General features: G+C 41.3%; 1 protein-coding gene across 2 annotated transcripts in view; it reads right to left on the bottom strand.

The window, feature by feature from the left end:
- LOXL2 (lysyl oxidase like 2) overlaps window positions 1-25,048 on the bottom strand; it is a 107,240-nt gene that overhangs the window by 59,191 nt on the left and 23,001 nt on the right. The window lies entirely within an intron of this gene.

The following is a 25,048-nucleotide window of genomic DNA, read 5'->3' as shown; positions in this document are numbered from 1 at the left end:
ACAAGGGGCACTGCCAGGGATCTACCTTGGTCATCTCATGCTGGTATACGCTAGAGATGTTCACTGACCCCCGTGTTCTGGTTTTGGATCTGGATTAACTTTTTTGGTTTTGGCAAAACCGCCCTCGCGTGTTATGGTTCTGGTTCTAGATCATGATTTTTTTAATATATTTTTGGGCTAAAATCACATATTTTTGCTCCCCCCCCCCTACATTATTATTAACCTCAATAACACTAATTTCAAGTCATTTGCAGTCAATTTGGACCACCTCACAGGTCACAATATTATTTTCATACACCTTCAAACAAAGACTGCAGATTTAGAAGACCAAGCCTGCCAGCCCTATTATTTCTATGTCAGCAATGACAATTAGCAATGGAGCAATGGAGCTCTCCTCTTTGTATGTTACCTATATAACACAGTACAATGTGACTGCAGATTTAGAAGACCAAGCCTGCCAGCCCTATTATTTCTATTCCAGCAATGACAATTAGCAATGGAGCAATGGAGCTCTCCTCTTTGTATGTTACCTATATAACACAGTACAATGTGACTGCAGATTTAGAAGACCAAGCCTGCCAGCCCTATTATTTCTATTTCAGCAATGACAATTAGCAATGGAGCTCTCCTCTTTGTATGTTACCTATATAACACAGTACAATGTGACTGCAGATTTAGAAGACCAAACCTGCCAGCCCTATTATTTCTATGTCAGCAATGGAGCTCTCCTCTTTGTATGTTACTTATATAACACAGTACAATGTGACTGCAGATTTAGAAGACCGAGCCTGCCAGCCCTATTATTTCTATTTCAGCAATGACAATAAGCAATGGAGCAATGGAGCTCTCCTCTTTGTATGTTACCTATATAACACAGTACAATGTGACTGCAGATTTAAAAGACCAAGCCTGCCAGTGCTATTATTTCTATTTCAGCAATGACAATTAGAAATGGAGCAATGGAGCTCTCCTCTTTGTATGTTACCTATATAACACAGTACAATGTGACTGCAGATTTAGAAGACCAAGCCTGCCAGCCCTATTATTTCTATTTCAGCAATGACAATTAGCAATGGAGCTCTCCTCTTTGTATGTTACCTATATAACACAGTACAATGTGACTGCAGATTTAGAAGACCGAGCCTGCCAGCCCTATTATTTCTATTTCAGCAATGACAATAAGCAATGGAGCAATGGAGCTCTCCTCTTTGTATGTTACCTATATAACACAGTACAATGTGACTGCAGATTTAGAAGACCAAGCCTGCCAGCCCTATTATTTCTATTTCAGCAATGACAATTAGCAATGGAGCTCTCCTCTTTGTATGTTACCTATATAACACAGTACAATGTGACTGCAGATTTAGAAGACCAAACCTGCCAGCCCTATTATTTCTATGTCAGCAATGGAGCTCTCCTCTTTGTATGTTACTTATATAACACAGTACAATGTGACTGCAGATTTAGAAGACCGAGCCTGCCAGCCCTATTATTTCTATTTCAGCAATGACAATAAGCAATGGAGCAATGGAGCTCTCCTCTTTGTATGTTACCTATATAACACAGTACAATGTGACTGCAGATTTAAAAGACCAAGCCTGCCAGACCTATTATTTCTATTTCAGCAATGACAATGGAGCAGTGGAGCAATGGAGCTCTCCTGAATGTCACTGGAGACTTTAAAGAACACTGCTACCCCTCCTCTTTCTTTTCTACCTATGACGCTGCCCAACTGAACTAGAGACTGCCAAGAACTTTACCCCTTCTGTGTCCCTCTGTGAAATGACGCTGGATCGCCGTGGATGGTGGTACTTATAGAATCCAAAGATCGCAAGATCCGACGACGTAACAATGACGTTTTGCCTCATTTTCAAATCCGAGGGCACGCGAAAGTACCGAGCCGGCTCGACTCGGCACTCGGATCTGCTAAGTTCTGGTGTGTTTGGTTCTCGGGGAACCAAGCCTGAGCATCTCTAGTATACACCCTGTTCTGTCAGTGCTTCATTCACAGCATCTAGCATTTGCTAACACTCAAATACCCTTAGAATTTCCAACTGGGGGAACATTATCCCATATACAACATACATGTGATAAGCAAGGGAAGGATTGGAAATGATTACACTGACAACAGAAAACAACTGGATCAAAATGCGGTTTAATAAGATATTCATTTCTAGGTGTAGTTTTCTGCACAGACTAGTATACAATCCTCTATATATAGTATATATATATAGTATATATATAATATAATATAATGTATATATATAATCCTCTATACATTCCACACTGCTCAGACTGAAATCTGGTGCAGAGGAGAAACAATCAGTGACTTCTTTCATTTTATAAACTGTACTATAAACCTTTTTATTACAGCATGTTTTTCCTTTGATGTATATATAGCGCATAGGTAGGAGGAAGCCGTTTGATGTCTACATCTGAATATACTGATGGTTTGAATAAAGTTCAGTGGCTTGTACCTGTGGCAAACCACGGCAGCGAGGGTTGGAAGTTGGGCAAGAAAGGCTATTGCCTCCTTAGAGAAGTCTTGTCTATAAAAATTAGGGCTGGAGAAGGGTGAGGCTTCCTTCAGCCATACATTGGGTGCCCTCAATCTATGTTTACAGTACTGATATGATTGTGTAGCAGTTTACTTGATGTAATCAGTTCATATAGTGGCGCTATATAAATAAATGGTGATGAGGATTATATAGCCAATTTTGGTTCAGGGCTGCAAGAGAGTGAATAGTTATAATCATGATAATCCACTATAAATAGCTACTGCTGCTGATGATGATGATAATCCACTATAAATAGCTGCTGCTGATGATGATGATGATAATCCACTATAAATAGCTGCTGCTGATGATTTCGGCAGGATGACAAAGCTGTCAGTTTATTGTGTGTCGTTGCTTCTACAAATTTTCCCATAATAGCCTGTTGTTGTAAGAATGGGTGATGCTAACGTGCCATGGCCTAAGTATCGGCAGTTACCCCTAAGCCAGAACTCCTTTGAAAATTATATCAAATGATTAAATAGTTTATTATTATCAATCATATAAAGAAAGAATCATGTCTAGGTGGCCCATCTGAAGGCATGGGCCTCTAGTGCTTTATTATGACAGAACAATTGTCCCTAGAAGGGAGAGTGCAGGTGACGCAGCCTCTGGGAAGGACACAAAGCGCAGTGAAAAGTCCAAGGTCTGCAAAGTGGGGGGTGGCGGTGTTAGGAAGAAGAGTGATGGATAAGTGTGGTATTAACACTTTTGTGCTGAAACCTCTGGACATTCCACTGATCACTGGAGAGAGCCAGTGTGTGACAGTATCAGCAATGTTTACAGAGGAATTAGAACTTCACAGTCACTCTTTACGTGACCTAAATATGGATAACTTTATTGGATGTGTCTACATGGCAGTCATTTTATGCCACACTCGCTGACGGACACGGCATTTTCAGGACACTTGTAAATGTCATTGTTGCAGAATCCATCAGTGTCACAAACTTATGGTTGTGTTGCGCAAGTCAAGGACTAAATTTCCCACAATACAGAAAGGAGTCTTATCGCAGAACTGTTTCCTTTATGCTGCTGGAATGCGTTGCTAAGATTCCCCTTGCAATGTGCAATCACAAGGGGCACTGCCAGGGATATTGCTGAGTCATCCCATGTTGGTACACACCCTGTATGCCATCATCAGTGCTTCATTCACATCATCCGTCATTTGCTAACACTCAAAGTGAAGGGTTAGAAATAAGGTAGCACACTGCAGAAAAACTGTGGGAGCCGCAATGCTCAGACAGAGCTTCTCAATCTTCTCTTGACCTGATCTAAAACTGTTATAGTTACATAGGCATAGCTCAGTACATGTTTTGCTTGATCACGTCATGTATCTAAGGGGCCTATTTATCAAACAAAATCCCCCTGTTAAATCCCAGAAAACTGATGTTTTCGGGGATTAACCACAAAAATGTAATTTACCATTATTGCATTGCAGCAGATATCACAGCACGGTAGCTAAGTGGTTAGTACTTCTGCCTCACAGCGCTGGGGTCATGAGTTCAATTCCCGACCATGGCCTTATCTGTGTGGAGTTTGTATGTTCTCCCCGTGTTTGCATGGGGTTCCTCCGGGTGCTCCGGTTTCCTCTCACACTCCAAAAACATACTAGAAGGTTAATTTGCTGCTATCAAAATTGACCCTAGCCTCTCTCTGTCTGTGTATGTTAGGGAATTTAGACTGTAAGCTCTAATGGGGCAGGGACTGATGTGAATGAGTTCTCTGTACAGCACTGCGGAATCAGTGGCGCTATAAATGGTGATGATGATGATGCTTTGCATCTCTCTTCATTTTACTGAGCACTCCCCATAACAGTGTATGGGGAGCGCTCAGTAACGCTATTTATCAATAAAAGCAAATCGCTTTTTTCCCAAGTTAATATTTGCCAGCTGAAGCTGGTGTACATTAACATGATTGAAAAGTTTCACTGAAGACAGCTCTGCTCTGTAGAGCAGAGCTGCACAGCGCATGTGTGGAGGGATCATGTGATCCCTCCCTGTCACATGCTAATTTGTCTTTTTTTGTTTCACACTAACCTGCTCTGTGCGCATGCGTGAGTTTAGCAATTGGCGCATGCGCACAAGGATTACAAAGAAGCCGAAGAACTTCACTGAAGGGCCGCAAGAGAAAAGACAGTGTTAGGCAAATGATACACTTCACAGGAACAGATGTTTTTCGGAAAGGCTGTTCCTGTGTTGATTTTTTAATAAATATGAGAAATCTTTCAATCCGCATCTATGCGATGAAGTTCCATTCATATTTTGCGGTGCTTTGTAAATAGATCACTAAATGTTTTTCTGTCAGTTGCTAAACTGCAATTTTTTCAGGGTGGGAGCATTTCCACTGATATTTTGTGTTAGTCTGGAGCTCTTACCCACCGATCCTTTAGGGTCAGAGAAATACAATGATAGAGATGGGTCCACTCATCCCCACACAGATGTCACATAACCTCCTGAAGAGATTATGGGTGTCAGAGCTTGAAGAAGAATTAGTGGAGACTTGGCAAGGAAACGACTGCAGAAGCCGGAAGTAACGGAGAACTCAGAATAGATGGAGATAAACAGGTTTTTGAGATGTTCTATAACAGCTGCCTTCACTCAACTCTCCAGTGGTCCCCTGAGCTCCTGAGCACCCTGCAGGGCCTGCAGTAGGTGACAGGGACACATTCCATCACTAACCAGTTGCTAGGAATACTCGTTAGACCAATGCTTTCTTTGTGACTCACCATGAGCATACAGCTGGAGAATAGCACAGATGTCCAGGACATTATGCTTCAGGTAACTGATAATGCCCTATGCACCGCTGAACTATTATGTCTGGCAACATATTTTAGCATCACAGGTCTTCTTCTATAAGCATCTGAATGATGTCATGTGACTACAGGCTGGTGATGTCTAGGGTGTATCTGATATAAAACCATCTGCTCTGCTGTAGCATGCTGCATTCCTGTCCGACTGATAGAGAAGAGTGTGACAGTCAACAGCGAGTATACAAGGTACCTCAGGGGACCCAGCAGTTGTGTGTGAATGGCTGTAGGACACTAATGGCAGTAGTTGCAGCAGAGCAGAAATGAGTCACGTGTTTGGTGGAAGTCACACTCGTCTGGCACAGACTGTGGCCTCTCATCTTGGTGGTGATCACAAAAACCACCATTGACATGCAGCAGGACAGAGGGTGCGTGTTGAGAGGCTGTAGCATGCACGTAAAGGTGGCATGGCCACAATACATTGGGGGTATCCCCAGACTTTCAGAATGGCTGGGCTGCCCCCAGCCCCTACCCCTCTGCTAAAAACACACCTTTAATGCAACACACACCTGCTGTCGCTACAAGTGGCATTGAAGGGGCATCATCTAATGGGACATATGTCCCATCTGTTCCCAAGTAAGGACAGTACAGTAGTCCAGATACACAGGATGACATGGCAGCCCCTCAATCAGGATGGCCCTGATTAAATGGACAGTTGGGAGGTGTGTGAACTAGAGCAGTAAAAGCTACGGAGACTGATGCAGATGTCCCATAGCAGTGCATGACCATATAGGAATCCGATAACTACATGGAAAATGCTCATTTATGTATGACTAACATCTGGAAACATTTCAGAGAACACCAAATAAGAAACTTCCTAACATTCATAGGGCACGTCCTAGCCTTAATTCTGAAGCCATTGTTGCCATCTAGTGGACACCGGAATCATAACATGGAAAACAGGGAATGCAACAAACTGCATGATCCAACTTCCACTTCTCATTGTGGCCAATAGTTTAATGAACTTTCCAGGGACATTTTGTATCTGTACTCACTTTGTATTTATTGTGCATCTGTATTCTTTTTTCACACTAAAAAGTCCACTATCCTCTGCAGCTGTATAGTAACAATAAGCTTACATCATCACCCTCTTAACCTCACTATATTACCCTATTACCACCCGTTACACAATTTCACACAAGACAACTATCCCCTGACCAACATTGTTGTGTGACGGGATCATTTAGCTTATGAGTCACTTTTACCTTTACAGTCTGGCTGGGCCGAAATGCAAAATGTAGACAACCTCATGTGTCAAAATCCCATTGTCCCATAGATTGTAAGCTTGCGAGCAGGGCCTTCTCACCTCTTTGTCTGTTTTACCCAGTTTGTTTATTAGTTTACTATGTTTGTCCCAATTGTAAAGCGCTACGGAATATGTTGGCGCTATATAAATAAATGATGATGATGATCATCATTTATTTACATAGCGCCACCAATTCCGCAGCGCTGTACAGAGAATATTAGTCATTCACATCAGTCTCTGCCCCATCAAAGCTTATAGTCTAAATTCCCTAACACACACAGACAGACAAACATAGACTAGATGTGGCACAGCAGAAATAACCTTCATAACTTAATTTTTTAAAAGGACTTCTTTCCTGAATAACATTTGCAGACTAGTTGAACATCTTGTATAGATTGTCGGATTTGTGTGTGTGTTTCTTTTTTGAAATGGATACTGCATAGAGAGGAGTATTTTCCTCATTCCGCACTGAGCCCGAGGAATTTGCACGGTTCACTAGGGGAATTTCCCCTTAAGTGTTCTGCGCAGATTTTCACCTCCATTGTTGTTCCGCCCGGGCTTCTTTCTTATTGGTTCTCTTCCGCATCATGAATATCATGTTTCACTCATGTGAACCACACTAAAGAAGGCTGGGTCACATTAGCTGTTGCTGTGAGGCTTACTAAGAAACACACTATCACTGAAAGACAGCACAAATCACAGAGAAAGAAAAGGGAGAGAAATGGAGAGAGAGAGAAAAAAAAGAGAAACGAGGAGAGAGAGACAAGAGAGAGAGAGAGAGAGAGAGAGAGAGAGAGAGACGAGAGAGAGAGAGACGAGAGAGAGAGAGACGAGAGAGAGAGAGACGAGAGAGAGAGAGACGAGAGAGAGAGAGACGAGAGAGAGAGAGACGAGAGAGAGAGAGACGAGAGAGAGAGAGACGAGAGAGAGAGAGACGAGAGAGAGAGAGACGAGAGAGAGACGAGAGAGAGACGAGAGAGACGAGAGAGAGACGAGAGAGAGAAGAGAGAGAAAGAGAGAAGAGAGAGAAGAGAGAGAAGAGAGAGAGAGAAGAGAGAGAAACGAGAGAGTGGAAGGAAGAGAGAAAAAAGAGAGAGAAACAAAGAGAGAAACGAGAGAAAAGGGGAGAGAGAAGAGAGAGAGAAACGAAGAGAGAGAAATGGGGAGAGAGAAACAAAAAGAGAGAGAAACAAAGAGAGAAGCGATAGAAAAAGGGAGAGAGAAGAGAGAGAGAAACGAAGAGAGAGAAATGGCGAGAGAGAAACAGAGAGAGAAACAAAGAGAGAAGCGAGAGAAAAAGGGAGAGAGAAGAGCGAGAGAAACGAAGAGAGAGAAATGGCGAGAGAGAAACAAAGAGAGAGAAACAAAAAGAGAGAGAAACAAAGAGAGAAGTGAGAGAAAACGGGAGAGAGAGAGGAGAGAGAGAAACGAAGATAGAGAAAAAGAGAGAAGCGAGAGAAAACGGGAGAGAGAAGAGCGAGAGAAACAAAGAGAGAGAAATGGGGAGAGAGAAACAAAAAGAGAGAAACAAAAAGAGAGAGAAACAAAGAGAGAAGTGAGAGAAAACGGGAGAGAGAGAAGAAAGAGAGAAACGAAGATAGAGAAAAAGAGAGAAGCGAGAGAAAACGGGAGAGAGAAGAGAGAAATGGGGAGAGAGAAACAAAAAGAGAGAGAAACAAAAAGAGAAGCAAGAGAAAAAGGGAGAGAGAAACTAAGAGAGAAATGGGGAGAAACAAAAAGAGAGAGAAACAAAGAGAGAAAAACAGAGAGAAAAGAGAGAAACAGAGAAAAGTGAGAAATAGAGGCATATTTAAGATGCACTGCTTAATATGAAAGATAGTTTTCAATCCTCATTCGCATTGATAAGGATTGAACTATCTTTCATATTTATCAATAAACTTCAGCGGGGACAGCAGTCACGTTAAACTGCTGTCCCTGTGAAGTTTTTCACTTACCATTTCGCAGCCTTTTCAGTGCAAAGAGAAGGGTCTTCACGGCATCTTCCTTATAATCCTAGTGCGCGTGCGCCGACCGAAAGTAGTGCCATTGTAGTGTGACCGTGACTCATGTGACAGCGAGGGATCACATGATCCCTCCACACATGCGTTGTGCAGCTCTCCTCTTCGGAGCAGAGCTGACAGCAGTGAAATGTTTCAATTACGTTAATGTACGTAATTGAAAGCTGAAATTGGCCAACATGTGAAAAAAAAGAAAAAAATGTATTTTCAGACATTGGGAAATAGAGGTTTCTGAGCACTCCTCTTACACTGTTATGGGGACTGCTCAGTAAAACGAAGAGAGATGCAAAGCAGCAGATATAGTAGCAATGACCATATAAAACAATGTAAACTTAAACTTACTTTTCCGAGGATTTAACTGAGGATTTATGTTTGATAAATAGGACACTAAGTGAGAGAAAAGAGACAGAGAAACGGAGAGAAAAGAGAGAGAAACAGAGAGAAAAGAGAGAGAAACAGAGAGAAAAGAGAGAGAAACAGAGAGAAAAGAGAGAGAGAGAAACAGGGAGAGAAAAGAGAGAGAGAGAAACAGGGAGAGAAAAGAGAGAGAGAAACAGGGAGAGAAAAGAGAGAGAAACGGAAAGAGAGAGAGAAACGGAAAGAGAGAGAGAAACGGAAAGAGAGAGAGAAACGGAAAGAAAAAAGGGAGAAACTGAGTGAGATAAAAAAAAGAGAGAAATAGAGTGAGAAAAAAGAGAAATGGAGAGGGAGAAAAGAGAGAGAAACAGAGAGAGAGAGAGAGAGAAAAGAGAGGGAAACAGAGAGAGAGAAACGGAGACAGAAAAAAGAGAGGGAAACAGAGAGAGAGAAAAGAGAGGGAAACGGAGAAAAAAAGAGAGAAACGGAGAGAGAAGAGAGAAACAGTGAGAGATAAAAGAGAGAAGTGAGAGAAACAGAGATAAAAAAGAGAGAAATGGAGTGGAAGAAAAGGGAGAAACTGAGAAAGAGAAAAGGGAGAAACAGGGAGAGAGAAGAGAGAAAGAAACGGAGAAAGAAAAGAGAAACAAGGAGAGAGAAAAGAGAAACAAGGAGAGCGAAAAGAGAGAGCAACAAAGAGAGAGAAACGGAGAGAGAAGAGAGACAGAAACAGGGAGAGAGAAGAGAGATAGAAACAGGGAGAGAGAAGAGAGAAAGAAAAGAGAAACAAGGAGAGAGAAAAGAGAAACAAGGAGAGAGAAAAGAGAAACAAGGAGAGAGAAAAGAGAAACAAGGAGAGAGAAAAGAGAGAGAAACGGAGAGAGAAGAGAGACAGAAACAAGGAGAGAGAAAAGAGAGACAAGAGAGAAACAGAGAAAGAAAAGAGAAACAAGGAGAGAGAAAAGAGAGAGCAACAAAGAGAGAGAAAAGAGAAATGGAGAGAGAAAAAAAGACAGAAACAGAGAGAGAAAAAACGAGAGATATGGACAGAGAGAAAGGAGTGAAATGTGGACAGAGAAAAGAGAGAGAAACAAATCGAACGAGAAGGAGCAAGGAAAGAGAGAGAAAAAAGAGAAACAGAGAGAAATGAGGGAAACAGAAAGAGAGACAAAAGAGAGAGAAAAAACAGAGTTAATACTTTAGGGATACTGGCTCTTTTCCCATGGACCAAAGCACTGTCTGTGGTGAACCAAGTGCTGATTCCCCCAGTCATTGACTCCATAGCACAGGCTGATCTTGCTGATCCAGTCCCTGAGTCTGAAGCATGACATACAATAGGTATCACCTCCTTCTAGAGAAGTGAACTCTCACATTACAGGATGAGATTGTCACTGCATTGGTTTTGAAAATTGGCAATTAATCTACATAACTGAATTTAGAATTCTGCAGTATTTATTTGCAAATACAAACACAAGTCACAATAATTGAGGTTGGGTGAAGGCCATACATGGCTTGGTGACAATTCAGAACTAAGCTTAAGATCTGTGGATTTATCTGACCTGAGCACAGATTGCTTGAGTCTGGGAATCCGTGTTTATTTGGTCATGTTCGAGGCCTTGATTATACAGACTACAGCAAATTCTTCATTCATTGCACACAAGACTGAGATCCTCATCTCCTTGATGAGAGTGAGCAGCCAAAATAGGTCCCACATGATCTGCAATTGTCTAGGATATCAGTGGGCCTGAAACACTTCATAACCATGACATGACCCAGTTGCTTAGGTAGACACACAATCATACTGAAAAGACTATTTCATGTGGTAGGGAACTCTAATTACATTGCAACAATGCACAAGATGAGGTGCATGTAATATGATCCAGGTTATATAGGACTGATTAAAGTGAGAGACAATTTGGTATGGCAGCACCAAAATGGACCTCTATAGAAATATATAAAATAATGAAAGGGTAATAACTACTCATTTAAGAAATTAAAATAGTGACTTTGAAAATTGCCAGTTAACCAGCACAACCAAATTCAGAATAAACAGTATTTATTTTACTTGCAAACAACAAGTGCACAAACCAATAAGATTTCTGTAAAGGCCATAGCTGCTTTGACCGTCAACATTCCAGTAGGCCCCATCCAGCAGACATCCATTATATTATTTTTGTCGCTCAAAAAGCTGCACAACAAATTATATTCAAATTCCTATTCTATCTGATGCAGACTTCCAATTTCATCTTGTGTAATGACTTCTTCTTAACTTAAAGTAAAGATATACTGTACATATACATACATACACTATATGGGCAAAAGTATTTGGCCACACGTGTTAATTATTGAATTGAGGTGTTTTTATCAGACCCATTGACAGAGGTGTATAAAATAAAGCACCTTAGCCATGCAGTCTCCATTTGCAAATATTTGTGATACAAAAAGAGTCGTTCTGAAGAGCTCAGTGACTTCAAGCGTTGTACTGTGATAGGATGCCCCCTTTGCAATAAGACGGTTTGTGAAATTTCATCCCTGCTGGATAATCCATGGTCAACTGTAAATAGAAGCGTTAAGAAACAACCGCAACTCAGCCATGAAGCGGAAGACCAAGTAAAATCACAGAGCGGGATCAACAACTAAGGCACATGGTGCATAAAAGTTTCCAACGCTCTGCTGATTCCACAGCTGAAGAGTTCCGAACTTCCACTGGCATTAATGTAAGCACAAAAACTGTACAGCGAGAGCTTAATGAAATGGGTTTCTATAGCCGAGCAGCTGCATGCAAGCCTTACATCACCAAGACTAATGCCAAGCGTTGGGTGGAGTGGTGTAAAGCACACCGACATTGAACTGTGGAGCAGTATAAACGTGTTCTGTGGAGTGACGAATCACGCTTCTCTGTTTGGCAGTCAGATGGGCGAGTCTTGGTTTGGCGGAGGCCTGGAGAATGTTACCTGCCTGACTCCATTATGCCAACTCTGAAGTTTGGTGGAGGAAGGATAATGGTATGGGGCTGTTTTTCATGGTTTGGGCTAGGCCCCTTATCTCCAGTGAAGGGCAATCTTAATTCTTCAGCATACCAAGTCATTTTGGACAATGCTATGCTTCCAACTTTGTGGCAACAGTTTGGTTTAGGCTCTTTTCTATTCCAACATGGCTGTGCCCCAGTGCACAAAGTAAGGACTACAAATACATGGTTTGATGAGTTTGGTGTAGAAGAACTTGACTGGCTCACACAGAGCCCTGACCTCAACCCCATCGAACACCTTTGGGATGAACTGGAATGGAGATTGTGAGCCAGGCCTTCTCATCCAACATCAGTGGCTGACCTCATAAATGCTCTACAGAATGAATGGGCACAAATTCCCACAGAAACACTCCAACATCTTGTAAAAAGTCTTCCAAGGAACGTGGAAGCTATTATCGCTGTAAAAGGGGGGCCAACTCCATATTAAACTATATGTATTTGAATACAATGTTATTACAGTCCCTGCTGGTATAAAGGTCAAGCTTCCAAATACTTTTGTCCATATAGTGTATCATCATCATCAACAATTATTTATATAGTGCCAGCAAATTCCATAGCACTTTACAATTGGGGACAAACAGTAATAAACAATACTGGGTAAAAAGTGTATATAACATATTTGGAGCAAGGCTGATTGAAATGAAAGTAGATACGGTGTGCCACCATAAAATGCCTAACACGTGAGAAGCAATGCATTCTGGGGGAATGGAGGAAGATGATTATCAGACTTGATAATTTCTGAGGTAAAAACTGCAAAATTGTATCTTGGTCAATGGAAAGAATACTTGAATGAATCCAACTATATTTTATATAGTAACATTAATATATGAAAATTCCAAAAAGCTGAATATGTTTTTATAGGTACTATACTGTACATAGAAAATAAAGTGATAAAAATATAAATAGTATATAAAACATGAATGTTCTACTGATGCACTCACAAAGTATATAAACCGTAAATATGTACAGGTTACAGTGCCAATTGATTCTCTTCTCAGCACGTGACGTTAAACAGACAACTTTGCTATTTATTTGGATTTGGAAGTTCTTGCCGTTTAGTTTATGAAACTCATTCTTGCTTTTCATTGTTGAAACATTGCACAGATACAGGGTGTTACGGGAACATTCCTTGCAGCGACAACAAAAACTTTATATCTGCTGATCTCATCTCAATCTGCCTATTCCTATCCATCAAGATGTCATCAATCAACACTGTATCATTATTAGACTAGAGTCTAATTTATCATCACCACTAGAAATACAATCACTAATTGTAAGGCTGCTAATTCATCATTGTCAATGTCATCATGACTGGTAGCACTGGCCAGCATTGCAATAATACTAGTAATAATAATAATAATAATAATAATAATAATAATATCATAATGCCAAGTAGAAGTACTTTATGTAGGGGGGATGGGGGACGATGTCAGCCTTAGGGATAACATCTGGGGAGAAGGTTTTCCATATGTTAGTATACTCTACTCTTGCTCTACCTCACTCTCATAATCATTAGCATTATCTTCAGTATCAGAACCTTGCATTATCTCTTCAGAATTTGGTACACATAAGGCTGCCAATGCAATTACCTTTTCTTCAAAAACCATTGGCAGGTGCAGATTGTCTACACTAGTGATACAGAAAATAAAGATCTTGTTTTTTGATGAAATGCTCCTGTTTTGCTACCTCTGGGTTTGTGTCAACATCCACAGAGACACTATATAATGGCTTTATAACCCTCTGGCGTTCAAGTGCTGCACTTGCTGAGGGACGAGGTGGTTTCTTTTGAATATTGTAACGCCATGGACGTATAACTCCTCTTGTTCCCAGCAACTGGTGTGGCTCATTAGAGCATGAGAATTTATTCTCCTCTAACCTCATAAAGCCTTTATAGAGTTCTTCTCTGACTAATCATAGTACCGGTACAGCAGCGACGTACCTTTCAGTCTGACTGCTTGTATATTAGCCAATGACTTCTCTTAATAGTTGTGTTTAGGCCTGTGTTGTTACCACACTCTTATCTTGACATTTTTAATTAATACTATTATTAAAAACAACTAATATTTACAAAACAGTGACCATTATGAAATACTGAAGGACAAGGACAGGGCAAGTCTCACAGTGATCAGTAGGTACGTTAGACACAAGCCACTAGTAAGCCATCTCAAGATAAAAATGTATGTTTTTCTGCTGCTGCAAAATTTTACAGCAACATCACTTATCTCTACTTCCGCTCCTGCCCTATGCCACGGCTACACTGACTTTCACTGTGTACCTTCTTTGGGACTCAGAAACCTTGCAGACTACAAGCCACAGCAAAGCCATGCCCCCCCCCTGCACTTGTCACAAAACAGGGGGGGTGACATCTCCACTATAAATATGTTGCATGTTGTGTGAAGCCATATTGCACTTGTTTTCCACATTCATCATCATCATTTATTTCTATAGCGCCAGCAGATTCCATAGCACTTTACAATTGGGAACATTTGGGCATTAGAAGATTTAATAAGTGTCTCACACACTGTACTGTTTAACTCTACCTCATCATCTGCCCGGCAGCCTGACACACCCAAACACTGGACAGCAGGGCGAAAGATATAAAGAGTGAAAAATAAGAGCAGTCTATAAATAAGTACAGCAATTCACTGAATTCATAAGCTGCATTCAAGCTATAAATGTGAAACCCATCATTATCTATCTTTTCTCCTAGCACAGTGTAAAATTAGTGGAAGAGATATTCAATATCAAATTCAGTATACAGAACAATGTACATAACTGTACAATTTCCAATTAATACAAACTAAAAGCAGACACTATGAATTCCATCTAGCATTCAGAACAAGAGAAGTGGTACTGTGCAGTTATCAGCACTCACAAAATGCAAACAGATGCTGAGTTTTTACTAGAATTCAGGACAACAGAAGCAGGAGTGGAGGGCTGGCAAATGTATATCATCATCATCATCATTTATATTGTACCACTGATTCTGCAGCACTGTACAGAGAACTCATTCACATCAGTCCCTGCCCCATTGGAGCTTACAGTCTAAATTCCCTAACATATACACACACACACAGAGACAGAGAGAGACTATGGTCAATTTTGATAGCAGCCAATTAACCTACCAGTGTTTGGAGTGTGGGAGAAAACCAGAGCACCCGGAGGAAACCCATGCAAACACGGGGAGAACATACAAACTCCACACAGATAAGGCCATAGCCAGGAATTGAACTCATGACCCCAGCACTGTGAGGCAGAAGTGCTAACCACTGAGCCACCCTGCTGCCCCATATATTATAATATACAGCATGTCCCTTGCTGTACCTGCAGCTCCTTCTCTCTCAGGGAAACCACAAACTCAAACACTTGAATTGATGTTCAAATGAATGATTAGCTAACTCAGCTCTACTGCAATACATGTATGCACAGTGCACAGATACAAGCAAAAAATACTGTATCTGGCTACATTGTACATTATGTTTGTCTTTTCTGCTTACGGAAGAACTTGGAAAGACATGTTAAATGGGAACGTGACCGAGCTAGGAATAAGCAAGTGAGGTTTAATGCAAATATGTATATTGTACAGTATGGAGCAGAGATTGGGAGACATATAACTATGGAGGTGTTTAGGCTCATAGTAGGGCTACCTATAGAGGGAAGGGAGTGACAGCATCTACATGTGTTGGTTTGCTCTGTGCAACAACTGTTGACATCATTGAGCACATTATGGCCACCTTAGAGGTTTCGCACTTACTAGCAGATAAGATTAGCTTCAGTTTATAGGGGTCAGGGGTCTGAATATAGAAATGGGAAAGGAGAACCGGTTAAAGCAGATCGAGGGATAAATGTATCATTTTCCGGCAGGTTTGAAAAGTGGAGATGTTGACTATAGCAACCAATCAGAGTCTAGCTTTCATTTTGTAGAATGTACTAAATAAATGATAGCTAGAATCTGATTCGTTTTTTAAATCCGCCAGAAAAATCTCAGCTTGATACATTTACCCCCAGGTCTCTAAACATGTTATGTTTTCTCCCTGGTAATCACCTCTCACAACTGCCGACACCTCTTGCGTTTCTCCGTCACCTATTTCGCCTGACCAAACTCTTCCCCAACCTTTAGTTTTTCAAGCACTCTTTTAACATCTACCTTTTCGCTATTGCCTATCCTAGCCCTACCTAATAACCTCTGCATGTTCTACCAGCTACAGTCCTGTCCCATTAGCTCCTATTGTCTTAGCATTGCCCTCTCCCTCTAGCCTGTAAACTCTCACAGGCAGGGCCCTCTCTACCCTCTCTACCCTCTCTACCCCATCTGCTCGTCCTTTGCCAACCTTGTCTGTACTTATTTCACTTTTATGTGCAATTGTATTTTGTATGATTTGTAACTGTGACAGTCCGGTGCCATGGATCTTTACAAATAAAATGGTGATGATGAGGATTTAGGTCTGCCACAATTCCTCCTCTATCCCCCCAGCAGAATCAGGGTCTCATTGGGAGCCTTCCTTGTGAGCACTCTTTAGGAACCAGGCCTATTTGCCCTATGATGAATAATTCAGGTTAAGAAAAGGGTCCCATCTACAATGAGGTTGGAATAAACTATTTTATGGATGAGGCTCGGTTTTCCAGGAAAAGGATAACAATGGCCTTTTCAAGGGTCTGCCAAAGCTAATTAAATTTATTATGGTGGGTTAGCCCATGAAGGGCTATAGAAAGGGCAAGAAGTATCCCCTGCTCATCACATGCATTAAAAAAGATCTGTTATCCTTGGACAAACTTATGATATATTGGGTGGGACGGATCACATCAGTGAAAATGAGTCTGCTTCCTAGACTGCTCTACCTCTTTCACACACTCCCCATTAGGGTCCCCCCTCAACCCTCAAAATGTTACAGATCACTTTAATGTGCTTTATCTGGTCAAATAAGAGGCTTAGGATCTCTGCCCGTATACTCCAACGCTCCCCCATGGCAGGTGGCCTCGGCATCCCCAATCTTTGCAGCTATTACTATGAGGCCCGATTGGCCCAATGTGTGCAGTGGCATTCCACTCCTGGAACCAGGATCTTGGTTGATATAGAATCAGACCTACTGGAGGGATCCCCGATCTGCTCTATTCTCCGGCTTCCTGCTACACAACACCCAGCCCCCAGCTCAATCTCATCCAGTGGTTGCCCTTTCACTCTCAATTTGGTCCCGATGTAATGGAATGGCATCTCTGTCTCCCGTCCCCTCAATTTTGATACCCCTCTGGTCCAACCACACCTTCACACCTGGCCTTTTGTGCCCATGTATAACAAATGGGGCACTGGGGGTAAATTGTTACTTTTAAATCATATCACTAGAACCGTCTCATTCTCACAGTTCTTTGACTTATCAAAGCAGTGTGGGTTTACAATAGGAGAGTTCCACCAATACTTGCAGATCAGACATTTCCACCAGATGTTCAAAACTCAGCTATCAGCCAGGTCACCCACTGTGTTTGAGCATCTATGTCTCTCTGGATCGTCCTCAAAAGGTCTCATCTCTGTCTTGTATAATACATTGCTCCCCCTACCATGGAAGTAAAAGACCATTTCCAGACACAGTGGGAAACAGACCTGAGGGAGTCATTAGAACACGAAGACTGGTTGGATATCTACGAATGGACAGCACACTGCTCCATAAATGAATGTCCGCATTAAGGCCAATAAATTAATCCACAGATGGTACTGTCGCATCCAAATTACACCTTATATACCCGCAGACAAGCGCGGCTTGTTGGAGAAATTGTGATCAAACTGGAACCTTCATGCACATATGGTGGGAGAGTCCCAAAATACGCCCGTACTGGACCGCCGTCATCACTTTAGCCTCAGGAATCCTTGCTATTCCTGTACACACCGACCACAAACATGTGCTGCTACCCGTAGCTATTCCAGATCTCCCCTCTCACGCCTATAAGCTCTTCCGACATATTACTAGTGCGGCAACTTGCAAAATAGGAAAAATCCTATACCTCCAATGCTTGAAGTGGTCTGTTGTCGAGTTTGGCATTCCTACCAGATGGAACATATCACCAGCATTCTGAGGGGTTCCTCAGTATCTTTTCACCAAGTATGGTCTCTCACAATCAACCCCTGCTCTGATTCTGACAGACACAGGACCTGGGACAGGTTTGTCAGTTTAGACCGTCCCTCCTCAATAATTGCGTGAACTTTCTTTCTTCCCAACATTCCTTACCAATCTTTACCCACCTCCCCCCTACAAGCCTATTCTATACCCTTTCTTCAACTCTGCCATATACCCCCTCCCCTGTTATAATAGTTAAAAATTAACATTGTTACGGTACCAGATCAGTACACAGCTGACTTAAAACTGTAAAAGCATTGTTGGGGAGTGTTGTGTGCAACGTATTTATATTTATGTATATTACGTACTTGATCTTATCAATAAAACATATTTAAAAAAAAAAAAGAAGAAAGGGCAAGGAGAGAAATTATGTTAGGAGACCATTGTCTTTTGAAAACCTTAAGGCGATGGGGGTAGTACAGGGGCAGAGTTGCACTTCAGATTAGAAATCAAGTATTTTTCGCTTGGCATTTCTCTCTGGCCTTCTGTGGGGCATTGAGAATAGAGGAATTGGTATTTAGATCAAGAACATTTAGCACTGAATTAGCTGCTTGGGGACACAAACACAAACTTGCATCCAGTAATTAAGACCGCAAGTCCCACTACCCAAGTCCTCCACCAAAGCCAATGCTATACAAAATTAAAACTGTTTTCATCATCATCATTTATTTATATAGCACCCCTAAATCCACAGCGCTGTACAGACAACTCAATCACACCAGTCCCTGCCCAATGGAGCCTACAGTCTATATTCCCTGACACACACACACACACACAGCCTAGGGTCAATTTTGATAGCAGCCAATTAACCTACTAGTATGTTTTTGGCGTGTGGGAGGAAACCGGAGCACCCGGAGGAAACCCATGCAAACAGGGGGAGAACATACAAGCTCCACACAGATAAGGCCATGGTCGGGAATTGAACAGAAGTGCTAACCACTAAGCCACTGTGCTGCTTAGTGCTTTACACTATGACAGGGAGACCAACTTTGCCACTTCAGATATCTCAGTATGGTATAATGAGCGCAGTACGGATTTTTTTATTAGAAAAACATATATATTGAAATAAACTTTACTTGAATAAGAGAACTGACTCCCCAAACTCTGATTCACCACTGTGTCATGCTACGCTCACCTGATATGTAAGCCGTCAGATGGAAGCAACAGAATATTGTGTAGCAGATATGTACCCTATGGAGACATTTACAGTCGTAGGTATTGTCCTTCTTCCCCTGTCCTTGTCAGTTGAAAATGTATAAATGTAAGTTTTATGCTTTAAGAACGATGATATTGGAAGAATACATGCCATTCCATCCAAGACATATTGCTGTGATCCTGCTTTCCACAGTTATTTGTCATGTATTATCCTGGACTGAATTAAATACCTGATATTGTAAAACACTTTAGTCATTAAAATTGTGGACATTCGTTCATAACTGGCTGATACTAGAAGTCTATAGGAGTCCAATGAGATTACCAACTATAGTAACAATAAAATCTTTCTGCGCTCCCCCATATTTGCCCCTTCACACCAGAGGCCTCTACAATAACAGTAACCATTTAAGTCAATAAACTATATGTTTCAGCATATCCTGTTCTGCTCAGCTATAAATACCATACAGCATTGTGCACAAAGCCTGGCCTTCTGGGCTTGCTGCTCCAGTCTTTAAGGGTTGGCAACAGGTCAAGTTTTAAAATTATTTATAATAATGCATTGTTTTTTTATGTTTGCTATTAATCTGAGAGACAGCAGGTAATTTGGACTTTTATTGGCTGTGTGGCGGTCTGCAGATCCAGGAGGCAAAAAAGACCCCCATAAAAGAAAAGAAAGCACAGTCCTTGGTTTGCCGGATAGTTCCCAGCCAAATTGGGCTACTTAGAAAAACTGTTGCCAGGTTTGTATGTTTTTTAACATGGAACTAGACCAATTTTTTGTCTTGATGATGTCTGGTAGATTCTTCTCTGCCCATATTACAGCAGGTACTGCCTTGTCACATACAAACTCTGCACACTACATAGTAGCTTGAGGGGGACAGACTGAGTGAACGCCCTTCTAAAGATATGAATAAATAGAGATCTGCTTGCACTTGGGGCTATTACAATATTGCTTATCCTTGGATTATATTTTGAAACAGGTTTTGGATATTACTCAGTGCAGGGCTACTTACAAAGTGACATCTGCGTTTCATTCTGCCCAAAAGCTGGCGACATGGCCCGGCCCGGCCTGAGAGCCGAGCGCCATGGGCGCATGCCTGTGTACCTCCCACCAGTAAAAAAAAAGGAAAATTTCTTTGTCCCTGATCCATGCAAACCAAAACCAGACCTGACAAACCATGTCTGCTTTATGATTTTCCGCAGTGCTTTGGGGTCCGAGAATCGGAACTGTCCTGCCAAAATTGGAACTATCGAGAGATAAGCTTATGGGATGGCCAAACTGGACAGAGTAGCTGGATCACTTTCACTGTTAAACAAAAATGCGCGGAGATTCCTTACTGTAATTGGCAGCAATGCGTGCAGCCGGACATCGCACCTCGCACTAAATTGAATCTGCCCCTTAGAGTAATACTGGTCATGTTCTGATCACATGTAACTACATGCCTGATAATACTAACAATTTCAATGAGATCATTGTTGACCAATTGTGGACACAGCCTGTTTGGCCAGAATAAAAGGGAAGAAATCCTTTCTCCCTCTATACTGGAAGTCAGGCTACTCCTGGATCACAATAGCATATTATTAATGGCAGCAGCTCTGCATTCTCTGGTTTTCTGGGAAGATGCCTATTATTTTATTGAATCTTATCTACTGTGTCTGTCAGTAGCAGTTCTACAGGGGGTACATTCCAGCATTTTACTGCATAGTTTCTAAAGACTTCCAGGAATTCCGTGGACTTCTAAACCTAAACTACAAATTGTACGGCTATCTTTCATCAATATATATGTAAACGGATCAGAAGCTTATTGGATATTAAGATGTACGGAGGGAGATATTTTGCTACACACAGTAGCCACTGTTTATTTGCAGTTATTTACAGCCTTTTTCTAATGATCTCTTCACAACTGTCAACATTTTCACCAGTTTTGGCCAAAGTCTGCAGTAATCTGGCTAGCTAAAATTAGTGAGAGCAGCAGTACAAATACATGGCAGTTTAATAAAATATGTAATTCCTATGAAACATAGTGGCACAGCAATGTGCATACAGTGTGCATGATAAGTCATTTCTTTGAAATGTTATGGGCCACAGACAGCATCTCCAGAACTGACCAAGTTTATTGCGTGTGCAAAGTATGGTACGTGTGGAAATTCACCCAGCTGTAATGCTCACACAATGTTGGCTCTATTGTTGGCAATGAGGAATACTGAAAAGTCTTAGTGGGATGAGCCATTTTGCTATAACATTCTTGAGTTTTTCCAACAAAATTACAACAGTATGTCTCTTTCTGAAGCCAGCGATACAAAGAGTAACTTGCCTGTGAATTACCTGGCATTGTGTGCTAGCTCTATTATGCTGAAAGAATGATGGTGAACAACAAAGTTTTGTGTGCAAAGCATGCTATAATCCGTATGAAATAGGGTGGCAGGATGGTCATTTTAGACAAGTAGATAGATGAAGGTGAGCCACACCCAGAAGAGGAATGTTTTCAGGTTTTGTATTAAACCTACATGTCAAATATTGCCTTAAAAACATAAAACCTCATTAAACAGAATGCCTACAAAACTGTACAGTGCTCAAAACATATTAACAGCTAGTGATAAAGCGATAGTGAGAGTGTTTGTAAGTGTTTCTGCTTGAAACACTTGGGATTTTAAAAGCAAGAAATCCATTTGCTTTTTGGGGTGTGCTGCTCAGACATACAGCACCCTGTTTTTTCTCCACTAAATAGTTGAGGTGTCTTTTCTATATATACACTATAATAACCAGTAGCAACTACTCTAAACTCCCTGACACATAGTTGATCAGCACACAATTCTAGCAGACTGACCTCTATATAAACTGCAGTAAAATCACAGCTACTTCTCTATAAATTGCCTCTTTCACCCTGTCCAATCCTTTATAGGCAATTTTCTTAGCACAGAATTGCAGCCACCCTCCTCCCCACCTCCAATCACTTCTAAAATGGCAGATGAAAACAGGGAGAGGTGTCTCTCTCTCTCTCTCTCTAATATATATATATATATATGGAAGATTTTGTTCTAAAACTCGTGAGATCTGATATTTTGCAGAAAATTAGGTTTTCAGGTATGAATTCGGCATGAGAAACCATCTCATGACTCGGTTCCCCAAAATTCAGATCTGCCCGATTTCTCTGAATCACTCATCTCTACTAACAATTTAAATCACTACTTTTTTAGACTTATCTGCTGACTATTGATAAGACACGAAAAGAAAGAAACAACTGCACTACAGGATAATTCATGCTAGTAAATGATTGGGTCACGTATCCTCAAACAGAACCGCTAGAGCATTCTATTATCTATGTATTGATTACATAAGATATTTGATGGGATTGGAAGTTCATGCATCCAGCATGTTAAAATTTCTCTTACAACCAATGCTTAAAAAATCTGTACATATAATTTTGCATTTTTATAAACAGTTACAACCATTATTGAAGGTATAGGTAAAATGAAAAAACAAGGGCAAGGAAAATAAATATTATCAAAATATGAAATTTACACTGTTCGCTTCATCCCAAGTGTAATATTAAATAAATTGTGTGCGGGAATAAAGGTGGTGTGTTTTATACAAGTGTTGGATACTGTACATAACCTTCTAACTAATAATGAATTTATACAACATACCAACTGAACAACCAGATATGTGACCATTTTGCCCAAACTGACTACACATCCTGTAGTTCGGTTTACAGCACGACAAGGTTTAGGGAGAATGGACTTGCCTCCAAGAAGAACAATCGTGTACAGTATAGTCCAAAGTTGTTTTTCCAATCCCCTATTAGTTCAGTTTTAAATATGAGACTAGCTCTTCCACTATGTTGGGCACATATATCTGTGTGACATGTCCAGCCTCATGGAAAGAGATGGGAAGAAGACGATGCAATGCAAATGAATGACAAGAAGAGAGCTGTATTAGTACTGGACACACAGCTAGCACACAAGGTCATGTTTAGAGGCAGCTTACAGCCCCAATGTGTGATGGGAGGGCATCTCCTACATCCAGATGTATAGTGTTAGAAGTCACTCCATACTGGCAGGATCAGATTCCATCTGGGAGTCTTGCAGCCTACAGCCAGACTGGGTGGAGCAAGCTGGTATGATCGGCTGTCACAGTCAGTGTTGTTCTCCCCATCACCTTTTGTCTTGTGTTTCTGACCCCTGCTAGTGACTGACTGACATACTCAAGCGTCCATGAAGAGGCGAGATTTTGGGTGTCAGAGTCGCTCTGAGGTTCACATCACAAGTCAAAGGTCAAGACACCTAGATTTGTCTGGTCTTTATACCTCCTATTTAATGGACTCAGTAAGCCTTGTTTTGGCATGTAAACAAACACAAACAAACACGGCCTTTGTGAAGATCAGTCACTAGCAAAGGTGTATGCTTTCACAGAGGTAACGTATCTGAGGAAGGAGCCGGATGGGGTCAGTGCACAGGGCTTAATGAAATCCTCTCAATCGCCACTCTCACAGAGTCCATGTAACTGCAAAACAAGGGTGTGGCTGAAAGGAAAAGCCAACACCAAAAGGCACGTTCCTACATCAGGGGGACATTAACAAATTATGTAAACAAAACATCATGGGGTAAACAGGGTTTGGGTGCAGTAGGGGAGACAAAGAACTATGCCAAGGATAGACCAGTGATGAATGGGAAAGGAGCGATTCCTGTGAGAGTGTAGTATGTGCTCATGGGAACAATACGAAGAGCTAAATAAAATAAATACATTTACATAGTTCCCTCAAAACTTCCCACCACTTTTCCAGTTCACAATGCACACTATCAGGCTGATGTAGGGTGGAACATATGCCAGTTTGCGTAGTGTATCTTGTGCAAAATTGCTCTGCACATGCCCGAGAAGTGGATGTCTGCATATTCTCCTATGCAGACTTGCGTGATTCTATCACTTACACCCATCTGCACAGGCAGAGGGAAGGAACAGACTAGTAGGTTAAATGGCTGCTATTAAATTGACGTGTGTGTGTGAGTGTGTGTGTGTGTGTGCGTGTGTGTGCGTGTGTTAGGGAATTTAGACTGTAAGCTCCAATGGAGCAAGGACTGATGTGAGTGAGTTCTCTGTACAGCGCTGCAGAATTAGTGGCGCTATATAAATAACTGATGATGAAGGGGCATGCAAACACAGGACAAGTAGACTAAAGACGCGTTCACGCAAATACCTGCAGAAACATGCATACGCCCAATAGAGAGTGTATGTAGGGTAGGTGTGAGTACATGCTAATTATGATTTATAGTAAACCAGACCCTCATAGGCTGCTGATGAAGAGGCGGATGATGCACCAGATGTGTACAGCGATGCATACATGCATGCACGGAAACACAGCGATGCATACATGCATGCACGGAAACACACTCGCTTACTCGCATTATGTGTAAAACTCTGTATCAGGCCCATTGTTTTATCTTTCACCTCATGCTTCTAACCCTTTTCCTTTTGATTGTATGCTGCTTTAGCAAGGTACTTCTTCCTGTTGTGTCTCCATGTTAAATAATAAACACATGTTCTAGTAAAGTAATTGTTCCTTTAAGATAAATTAACCTTTTTTTTTTTTTTGGGGGATAGATGCATGGTACATTACATAATCCCCTGTAGAGTTCAGTAATGGTGCATTTATTCCAAAATGTTAATCTTTCAATGGTCACATTTATTACATTGTTCTGAGGGCTGCACAGCTAATCTAGTACTCTGAAAGTGCCATTGTATTTTCTCATTTAGAGCATGTCCTGTCCAGCTGCCCCCACT

Source organism: Mixophyes fleayi, chromosome 4 (assembly GCF_038048845.1).
Source record: "Mixophyes fleayi isolate aMixFle1 chromosome 4, aMixFle1.hap1, whole genome shotgun sequence".
NCBI lineage: Eukaryota > Metazoa > Chordata > Amphibia > Anura > Limnodynastidae > Mixophyes > Mixophyes fleayi.
The sequence above is the reverse complement of the archived record's forward strand: the minus strand, read 5'-3'. Positions and strand labels throughout refer to the sequence as shown.